At 41.8% G+C, this 10702-nt stretch overlaps 1 pseudogene; it reads left to right on the top strand.

Moving 5' to 3' along the window:
• The first annotated feature begins 9437 nt into the window (after positions 1-9437).
• Positions 9438-10509, top strand: LOC104668588 (annotated as a pseudogene).
• Positions 10510-10702: the final 193 nt, after the last annotated feature.

The following is a 10702-nucleotide window of genomic DNA, read 5'->3' as shown; positions in this document are numbered from 1 at the left end:
GCCCCTCCTGGGTGCTAACTGAATAAAAATATTTCTATTGTAGTGATGCTTAAATATATGTAATTATACAATTAAGTATAAATGCTGTCTTAGTCAGTTTAAGCTACTGAAACTAACTACCATACACCAGGTGGCTGATGAGCAACAGAAATTTATTTCTTGCTATTCTAGAGGTTGGAAGTCTGCGATCAGGGTGACAGCATGATTGGGTTCTAGTGAGGGCCTGCTTTCAGGTTGCAGCCAGCCAACTTCTCACTATGTCCTCACATGTCCAAGGGAGATTATCTCTCACGTGTCTCTTCTTGCAAATGCATTGTCTTAGTCCATTTGTGCTGCTACAACAAAATACCCGAGACTAATAATTTAATTGTGCATTTAAAAATAACTAAGAGTATAATTGGAATGTCTGTAACACAGAGGATAAATGCTTGAGGGAATGGAGACCCCATTCTTCATGATGTGATTATTACACATTGCATACCTGTATCAAAACATCTCATGTACCCCAGAAATATATCTACCTACTATGTACCTACAAAAAGTTAAAGTTTAAAAATTTAAAAAAATAAATGAAATACCTGAGACTGGGTAATTTATAAAGAACAGAAATTAATTTTCCCACAGTTCTGGAGGCTGGGAAGTTCAAGATCAAGGTGCCAGTGGATTCAGTTGTCTGATGACCATCCAGTCACTGCTTCCAAGATGGTGCCTTATTGCTGTATACTCCAGAGGTGAGGATGCTGTGTCCTCACATAGCAGAAGGCTGAAGGGCAAAAGGGACGAACTTCCTCTACCAAGCCTAATTCCATGCAGGAAGAAGGAACCCTCATAGTCTAATCACTTCTTAAAGGCCCCACTTCTTTTTTTTTTTTTTTTTTTTTCTTTTTCTGGAGCATGGCACTGCTATAAGCAGAGGGCTCAGAGTAAGGAATTCCATTTTCCTCATACCCTGGTTCCGTAAACAAACAAGATTTGGTCATGAGAAATTTATTATATTCACAGAAGATTTTCTTTCTTTCTTTTTTTTTTTTTTTTATTATACTTTAAGTTCTAGGGTACATGTGCACAATGTGCAAGTTTGTTACGTATGTATACATGTGCCATATTGGTGTGCTGCACCCATTAACTCGTCATTTATATTAGGTATATCTCCCAATGCCATCCCTCCCCCCTACCCCTCCCCATAATAGGCCCCGGTGTGTGATGTTCCCCTTCCCGTGTCCAAGTGGTCTCATTGTTCAATTCCTACCTATGAGTGAGAACATGCGGTGTTTGCTTTACTGTTCTTGCGATAGTTTGCTGAGAATGATGGCTTCCAGCTCCACCCATGTTCCTACAAAGGACATTAACTCATCCTTTTTTATGGCTGCATAGTATTCCATGGTGTAAATGTGCCACATTTTCTTAATCCAGTCTGTCACTGATAGACATTTGGGTTGATTCCAAGTCTTTGCTATTGTGAATAGTGCCACAATAAACATACATGTACCTGTGTCTTTATAGCAGCATGATTTATAATCCTTTGGGTATATTCCCAGTAATGGGGTGGCTGGGTCAAATGGTATTTCTAGTTCTATATCCTTGAGGAATCGCCACACTGTTTTCCACAATGGTCCCACCAACAGCGTAGAAGTGTTCCTATTTCTCCACATCCTCTCCAGCACCTGTTGTTTCCTGACTTTTTAATGATTGCCATTCTAACTGGTGTGAGATGGTATCTCATTGTGGTTTTGATTTGCATTTCTCTGATGGTGAGTGATGATGAGCATTTTTTCATGTATCTGTTGGCTGCATAAATGTCTTCTTTTGAGAAGTGTCTGTTCATATCCTTTGCTCACTTTTTGATGGGGTTGTTTTTTTTTTTTTCTTGTAAATTTGTTTGAGTTCTTTGTAGGTTCTGGATATTAGCCCTTTGTCAGATGAGTAGATTGCAAAAATTTTCTCCCATTCTGTAGGTTGCCTGTTCACTCTGATGGTAGTTTCTTTTGCTGTGCAGAAGCTCCTTAGTTTAAGTAGATCCCATTTGTCAATTTTGGCTTCTGTTGCTGTTGCTTTTAGTGTTTCAGACATGAAGTCCTTGCCCATGCCTATGTCCTGAATGGTATTGCCTAGGTTTTCTTCTAGGGTTTTTATGGTATTAGGTCTAACATTTAAATCTCTAATCCATCTTGAATTGATTTTCATATAAGCAGTAAGGAAAGGATCCAGTTTCAGCTTTTTTACTTATGGCTAGCCAATTTTCCCAGCACCATTTATTAAATAGGGAATCCTTTCCCCATTTCTTGTTTTTGTCAGGTTTGTCAAAGATCAGATGGCTGTAGATGTGTGGTATTGTTTCTGAGGGCTCTGTTCTGTTCCATTGGTCTATATCTCTGTTTTGGTACCAGTACCATGCTGTTTTGGTTACTGTAGCCTTGTAGTGTAGTTTGAAGTCAGGTAGTGTGATGCCTCCAGCTTTGTTCTTTTGTTCTTAGGATTGTCTTGGCAATGCAGGGTCTTTTTTGGTTCCATATGAACTTTAAAGTAGTTTTTTCCAATTCTGTGAAGAAAGTCATTGGTAGCTTAATGGGTATGGCATTGAATCTATACATTACCTTGGCAGTATGGCCATTTTCACGATATTGATTCTTCCTATCATGAGCATGGTATGTTCTTCCATTTGTTTGTGTTCTCTTTTATTTCACTGAGCAGTGGTTTGTAGTTCTCCTTGAAGAGGTCCTTTACATCCCTTGTAAGTTGGATTCTTAGGCATTTTATTCTCTTTGAAGCTATTGTGCATGGGAGTTCATTCATGATTTGATTTTCTGTTTGTCTGTTACTGGTGTATAAGAATGCTTGTGATTTTTGCACATTGATTTTGTATCCTGAGACTTTGCTGAAGTTGCTTATCAGCTTTAGGAGATTTTGGGCTGAGACAATGGGGTTTTCTAAATATACAATCATGTCATCTGCAAACAGGGACAATTTGACTTCTTCTTTTCCTAACTGAATACCCTTGATTTCTTTCTCTTGCCTGATTGCCCTAGCCAGAACTTCCAACACCATGTTGAATAGGAGTGGTGAGAGAGGGCATCTGTGTCTTGTACCAGTTTTCAAAGGGAATGCTTCCAGTTTTTGCCCATTCAGTATGATATTAGCTGTGGGTTTGTCATAAATAGCTCTTATTATTTTGAGATACGTTCCATCAATACCGAATTTATTGAGAGTTTTTAGCATGAACGGCTGTTGAATTTTGTCAAAGGCCTTTTCTGCATCTTTTGAGATAATCATGTGGTTTTTGTCTTTGGTTCTGTTTATATGCTGGATTATATTTATTGATTTGTGTATGTTGAACCAGCCTTGCATCCCAGGATGAAGCCCACAGGCCCAACTTCTTAATATTATCACATTGGCAACACCTGAATTTTGGAAGGGACACATTCAAACCAAAGCATTCCACCACTCCAACCCTGGCACCCCAAATTCATGTCCTTCTCACATGCAAAATATGTTCATTCCATCCGAATAGCTCCAAATCTCTGAACTCATTCCAGTATCAACTTAAAAGTCTAAAGCCCACAGACTCATCTGAATCTGGTATGGGTGAGACCCCAGGCAGGAGTCATTCTAAGACAAATTTCCCTCCCTCCCACTGGGAGCATGTGAAATCAAACAAGTTAAATGTTTCCAAAATACTTTGGTGGTACAGGGACAGGGCAGACATTTCCACTCCAAAAGGGAGAAATAGGAAAGAGGAAAAGAATAACAGATCCCAGGTAAGTCCTAAACCTAATAGGGCAAATGTCATTAAATCTTAAGCATTCAATCGTCTTTGATGCTACATTTTGGTATCTGAATTTACTGGGTGAGGGTTGATCCCCCACAGCCCTGGGCAGCCCCATCTCCATGGCTTTGCTGGGCTCAGCCCATGCAGCCGCTCTCAGAGGTTGGAGTTGGGTGCCTGTGGCTGTCCTCAGTTGGCATTGCTTGCTGGTATGAGTTCCAGATTCCAAAGGCTGGAGAACCTGGTGTTCCGACGTCCAAGGGCAGGAGAAGAAGGGTGTCTCAGCCCTGGTAAAGTGAGGGAGAGAACTTTGCTGTTCTTCTGTCTTTTTGTTCCATTCAGGCCTCCAGTCAGTTGGCTGCTACCTGCCCACATCGAAGGCAGATTTCCCCACACTTAGTCCATTGACCCACAGGCCAGTTTCCTCAGGAAACACTCTAGTCCAAAGTCAAACCAGTTGGGTGTCACTTTCCGCAGAAGAGGAATAGCTCAGTGCCTGCTGCAGCATTCAGAGTAAATGATACTTTATCAGCTTTCTGAGAATTCCTCAATTCAGCCAAGTTGACACCCAAAGTCAACCATCACGATCATTAATTCCATTATGAGGGCTCTGCCATCATGACCTAATCACCTCCCAAAGGCCCCAGCTCCTAATACCATCTCCTTGGGGCTTAAGATTTTAACACATAAATTTTGGAGGTACACAAACATTCAGTCATTTGCAAATGCCTTATGCTTATATATAGCCTTATGCTATTATAAAATTATCAATCCAAAGTAAATTGAAGGACTACGTAACAACAAAGCCACATACCTTCCTACTTCCAACTGACCCTAATTTGAGAAATCTTGAACAGAAGAATTCTAGCATCTTTTACAGTTCTTTTTCTTTTTAGTTTTTGGAGATGGAGTCTCACTCTGTCGCCCAGGCTGGAGTGCCGTGGTATGATCTTGGTTCACTGCAACCTCCACCTTCTGGGTTGAAGTGATTCTCCTGCCTCAGCCTCCTAAGTAGCTGGGATTACTGGTGTCCACCACCACGCCTGGCTAATTTTTGTATTTTCAGTAGAGATGGGGTTTCTGCATGTTTACCAGGCTAGTCTCGAACATCTAACCTCAGATGATCCATCTGCCTCAGCCTCCCAAAGTGCTGGGATTACAGGTATGAGCCACCATGCCTGGCCCCATCCTTTACAGTTCTAACATGTGATGATTTTCTTTTCATTTTAATTGATTAGTTAACGCTTAAGAGACAGGGTCTTGCTATGTTGTCCAGGCTGTAGTTCAGTGGTTATTCAGAGACACAATCATCAGGCACTACAGCCTGGAAATCCTGGGTTCAAGTGATCCCCACATCTCACTCTCCCCAGTAGCTGAGACTGCAGGTTCGGGCCATCGTGCCCAACTAACATGTGATGATTTTCTGAGCCTGCAGTGGTGAGAGAGAAGGACCAGCTTGATGCAGCGAGGATAAGAGGGTTAATTGGAAAATAGTTACCTAAAGATCTAAAGTTTGCATGGAAAGCAGCATTTAAAAAAAATAGATAATAAAAATTAGCATTTAACTTACAGAAACTAAAACAAAATAAGGATAGAAAAAAGAAAGCAATTTTACTGCTTTGGTGAAAAGAAATCCTTCTTCAAATTTGAAAACGCTCAACTTTAAATCTTTTCTGACTCACTCGGCCCCATACCTAACAGGCTTAGTTAAAAAGAAATCATAAGAATAGTCAGCCTTTGGACTCTGGAACTCACACCGGCAAGCAATTATGACATTTAGTTTATATTTGAAGATGCTCAGAGTGCTATTTATTTTATTAATCATACATCAGAAGGGAATTCATGTTTACAGCTACTCACCTAGTATTACCAGTGTTATTTTGTGCCTTCCTTTCTGGCACTTTGTGTGTATATATATACACATATATATTATATATATATACACACACACACACAGTCATAGATATATATCTATATATATATAGATATATATATATAGATATGAAACTATATATGTATCTTTTTTCTTTTAAATTGAGACAGAGTTTTGCTCTTTGTTGCCCAGGCTGGAGTGCAACCTCCGCCTCCTGGGTTCAAGCGATTCTCCTGTTTCAGCCCCCCAAGTAGCTGGGATTACAAGCACCCGCCACCATGCCCAGCTAATTTTTGTATTTTTAGTAGAGATGGGGTTTCACCATGTTGGCCAGGCTGGTCTCAAACTCCTGACCTCAGGTGATCTGCCCACCTCAGCCTCCCAAAGTGCTGGGATTATAGGCATGAGCCACCACGTCCGGCCTATATCTTTTACTTGCTATAATCGTGTATTCTTTTAAAACTTAAGATTGTAAGACGTGTTGTTTCCTGTTGCCACAAAGTGTTAGTTATACTTTTGTTGAGTGTAATAATATATTGCCTGGATATACCACAATCATATAATCATCTTCCTGTCATTTAACCTGTCTCTGTTTATCATGGGAATAAAACAGTTCTGCAATGAACATCTTCATGCATACAGCTTTTATTATCTTGTGAATTAATTTGTTTGGGCTAGATTCCCAGGTAGGAATTTCTGAGTTAAAGGGTGCTATATTTTATTTCAAAAAAAGTTTCCAATGATCTAAGTACAGATCTGAAGATAAAGTAGAAAGAAAGGCAGATTTGCAACAGATAGGAGCAAATTTTAAAATCCTGACGGAGAAGCAGGGGCTGTGTCACCCAGGCATAGATGGTCCTCTGAACACAGGGGTGTTTGGTGCTCATCTTTCTAAACCTTTCTTGATGCCCCCAGGCAAAGCTGCTGGGAGCTGAGCAACAAGAGTGATTCAGAAGCACTCTGCTCAGATCCACCGGAGGCAGCAACTCCAGCCGGTATACAGACATAGTTACCAAGGAGACCTCTGCTTTTCCCCTATTTTCCAGGTTAACAGTCCTGAATCTGAGCTAGATGATTGGATAGAATTAGTTAAACATAGGGAGAAGAAAGAAAATGGCTTTAAAAGACAATTTCACTATTAACCTCAGGAATCAGCACCAAGCTCAACAGAGAACATTCTGGTCCATTCCTTTTTCTGTGTGACTTCATGGTTTGATCTTTTCTCTGAGATGAATTTATTTCCATGTTTCTTTAATAAAACAGAACCACCAGCATCTTCCATATGCATCCAAAAAATAATCATGGTTGTGTCAAATGTTGCTGCCACACAAGCCCACCGGGGCCCCTGTGAGAAACGCACTGAGGCCTAATAGGACGATTATTATGGCTTTGTAGAAAGTAGAAACAGGGGGTCTTAAGCTCACATGCTCCATCCCCAGCATGACTCCACTGCTGCCAGATTTATTACTGTGGAAGTTTCAGGATCTGGGAACATGTTGCTCCTGGCTACTCACAGAGTGCTCAGAAGCTCCACGGCTTTCTTCTCACTGGATTTCTACATTCCTACCGGCTTTTCTCAGCTTTAAAAGCCGGCCACACAGAGGCTGAGAACTGGGTCCTGAGGTGGGTGGGTCGCTGCTATTGCTTGGGTATGTCCTTGCAAGACCAGAATTCAGGATGTTGCTGCTTTCTATCAAGTGTGTTGTCTGTAGTTTGCGGTAACAGCCTTCTTTACAGCTTTGGGCTAACAAGACAGAACAGTAGAATTTACCACTTAATGATGCGTGATGCGTAGCACACAAACCGGGTGTGCAAAAATAAATACCTTTTCACATTTTCTAACTCTGAACTTCTATTCGGTCAGATAAAAAACATAATGATGGTTGTTCTTGGGAGGTTTCCCCTTTCCTTAGCATTGGACTACAATCATGGGGTTTAACAAAGTCCTGTTGCCCATCGGGGGCATCCGTTTGGTCTTTGGACATCAGTACAGGCAGGATGCAGCTGGGATGCCTGGTGACTATCGCTCCCATATCACACCAGAGGAAAGTAATTCCTGTGCATGGGCGTGTGGCCCCATCCTTCTGGACCCCTCATGTGGCCATTTCCTTTCTGGAGTTTATTGACCTCTTTGAGGGGCAGCCTGAGCTTGGTGGGGGGCAGCGGCAGAAGTGGCAGGAGCATTTCTTTTAAGCCTGCATGCTTCTTTCTTCCATTAGGTTTCCTCAAGGTGCTCTGTGAATTCCCTTTCCCTAAGTGTTTAGGGTTTCCTACAAAATAAGGAATCAAGAAGTGAGTTTCTTTTGTCACAGACCCTATTTAGAGCATTAAGCACTAGCTTCTCTCTCTCTCTCTCATATTAATATCTTAAAATAGCACTCTGCCCAATTACTCTTCTTGCAAATCCTTATGTTCACTTAAAGAAAGTGTACTTCTCATCCAGGTTTCCCATCATTTCCCAATAAGGTTGGACCTCTGCCTCTCCTAAATGGAACTCTCTCTCTCTCTCTCTCTGTCTCTCTCTTTTATGATTTAGTCCTGTTTATTTTAGAACCACGAACAGTAGAACTAGAAAAGTGTGTTGAAAATAAGGCACCGGTCCCCTCGACAGGGCCAAATCTGGCACAGGCTCTGTCTGTGCAATCAAGGCTGACTCAGCAGCCTCAATCTGCCTTTTCCTGGGAGGATAGGGTGTGACGACAACCTGCATGCAGGTGAGTCTTCCATAAGGGTGAGGTTGAGGTAAGTTGGCTCTGGGTATCTTTGGATCCGTTGCAAAAGGTCAGAGGATCCCCAATACCCTTGGCCAAGAGCATCCCAAGCTGGTTCTGTCTGCGCCCAGGCAAAACCACATTCTGGAGAGGAAGCCATCGTGCCTGGTGGGCACCAGAAAGGGCTCAGATGTTCAAGAACAACTTGCAATGAGGCTTCATGGCCAGCAAGTATCTGCTTCCCCAGCCCAGTCATCTCTGCAGAGCCTTCAAAGAGGGAGCATCCCAGGCAGCCAGACTTTACATGCACATGCACAGCAGCACCCGGCTGTGTAGGAGACATGTTCTCCAGCCACCCTCAGGGTGGAGATGTGAACATGGACACTGGGTAAATATGGGCTTTACAGCAGATGACTGAGACACAGACATAGGAGGAGAGGCAGGCACAGCCACAAGACAGTGACCCAGCTGGGGAGGGGAGGGCTGTTCCAGATGTGAGCAGGGCTCTGTGGCTAGGGGTGAAGGGTATCTTTGAGGGGGACGGGAGCACAGAGAAGTTTGGGTTGTGGGCCAGGAACAGGCATGACAGGCTGGTGATACCACCCAACCTTGAATTATACATGGCCCTTCAAGGAAGTTCCTGACTCTTGGAAAGGCCATCCATGACTGCAAGTCCCTGTGTAAAGTTTCAAATCAAATACAGTAACTTATAAAAACAAAAGTACATCATGAAGCATTGAGCTTTTCCCAGGAATGCAAAGGAAAGAGGCCAATTAAGCCTCTTTTCTTATAAATTACCCAGGCTCAGGTATTTGTTTATAGCAACATTCTTTGAATTACAAAACAAAATCCCAACAGCAAACTGGAGACGTCTTAAATGTTCATCTGTAGAATAATAGATACATGAAGCATGTTACAGACATATAAGAGAGTAGTATGCAGCAGTGAAAATGCATGCGCTAGTGTTATATATATTAACATGCATGATTTCAAAAATGTGTTGAGTCTCTCGGCTCCTTGTGGCCCAAAGGCCTAAGCAGGGTCTGGCGGTCTGGCCTAGGGATATTCCCCATTGCCCCTTTGGGGCGGGATGGCTGCGGAAGAAGAGGACGAGGTGGAGTGGGTGGTGGAGAGCATCGCGGGGTTCCTGCAAGGCCCAGACTGGTCCATCCCCATCTTGGACTTTGTGGAACAGAAATGTGAAGTTTTTGATGATGAAGAAGAAAACAAATTGACCTATACAGAGATTCATCAGGAATACAAAGAACTAGTTGAAAAGCTGTTAGGTTACCTCAAAGAAATTGGAATTAATGAAGATCAATTTCAAGAAGCATGCACTTCTCCTCTTGCAAAGACCCATAACTCACAAGCCATTTTTCAACCTGTGTTGGCAGCAGAAGATTTTACTATCTTTAAAGCAATGATGGTCTAGAAAAACATTGAAATGCAGCTGCAAGCCATTCGAATAATTCAAGAGAGAAATGGTGTATTACCTGACTGCTTAACCGATGGCTCTGATGTGGTCAGTGACCTTGAACAGGAAGAAATGAAAATCCTGAGGGAAGGTCTTAGAAAATCAAAAGAAGAATATGACCAGGAAGAAGAAAGGAAGAGGAAAAAACAGTTATCAGAGGCTAAAACAGAAGAGCCCACGGTGCATTCCAGTGAAGCTGCAATAATGAATAATTCCCTAGGGGATGGTGAACATTTTACACACTCACCCTCAGAAGTTAAAGTGCATTTTGCTAATCAGTCAATAGAACCTTTGGGAAGAAAAGTGGAAAGGTCTGAAACTTCCTCCCTGCCACAAAAAGGCCTGAAGATTCCTGGCTTAGAGCATGCAAGCACTGAAGGACCAATAGCAAATTTATCAGTACTTGGAACAGAAGAACTTCGGCAATGAGAACACTATCTCAAGCAGAAGAGAGATAAGTTGATGTCCATGAGAAAGGATACGAGGACTAAGCAGACACAAAATACGGAGCAGAAAGGAAAACCCACTGGGGAGGTAGAGGAAATGACAGAGAAACCAGAAATGACAGCAGAGGAGAAGCAAACATTACTAAAGAGGAGACTGCTTGCAGAGAAACTCAAAGAAGAAGTTATTAATAAGTAATAATTAAGAACAATTTAACAAAATGGAAGTTCAAATAGTCTTAAAAATAAATTATTTAGTCCTTCCAAAAAAAAGAATGTGTTGAGTAAGAAAAGTTACAGAAGAATACGTATCATCAAGATTTAGTTCTAATAACACATAAAAAACAATACTATATCGTATGGTTTAAATATTTGTACTCACTTAAATGTCTTGTTGAAATGTGATATAGTCAGGCTTTGTGTCTCCACCCAAATCTC

This window comes from Rhinopithecus roxellana, chromosome 4 (genome assembly GCF_007565055.1).
Source record: "Rhinopithecus roxellana isolate Shanxi Qingling chromosome 4, ASM756505v1, whole genome shotgun sequence".
In the NCBI taxonomy this organism is placed as follows: Eukaryota; Metazoa; Chordata; class Mammalia; order Primates; family Cercopithecidae; genus Rhinopithecus; species Rhinopithecus roxellana.
Note: the sequence above shows the minus strand (reverse complement) of the source record. Positions and strands in the feature narration are given on the sequence as shown.